The sequence below is a fragment of the Callospermophilus lateralis genome, chromosome 4, assembly GCF_048772815.1.
Source record: "Callospermophilus lateralis isolate mCalLat2 chromosome 4, mCalLat2.hap1, whole genome shotgun sequence".
NCBI classification, from domain to species: domain Eukaryota; kingdom Metazoa; phylum Chordata; class Mammalia; order Rodentia; family Sciuridae; genus Callospermophilus; species Callospermophilus lateralis.
In genome coordinates, this window is record NC_135308.1 from 47737085 (window position 1) to 47737482 (window position 398).

The following is a 398-nucleotide window of genomic DNA, read 5'->3' on the forward strand; positions in this document are numbered from 1 at the left end:
CCCTCGCTCCCCTCCCTCTCGTGGCCCACTTCCGGTGTCCTGCTTCCGGCCACCGAGACGCAGGCCAGAGGGCCCTGGCGGGGCCGGGTGTTCTCTGGGTAGGGGCGTGGACACTGGTGGGACAGCGTGCGCGACGGCCCCGCGGGGCTCAAGGCTAGACACACGTCTTGCAATCTGTAGGCCGCCCCCACCCCGAAGACTTGTCACTTCAGAATCTATTAGTGCTGGTGGCGGATCCCAGTAACGAAGTTGGCTATCTCTGCACTTAGAAGCCCTGGCTAAGGGCAGAGGGCGGGCAGCTCAAGACCAACCCCCTTATCCTAACTGATAAGGGCTCCACTTTAACTTTTTAAGGGCCTTCATGTTTTCACTGGGGTTTTTTTCCCCGATGCTAAAGA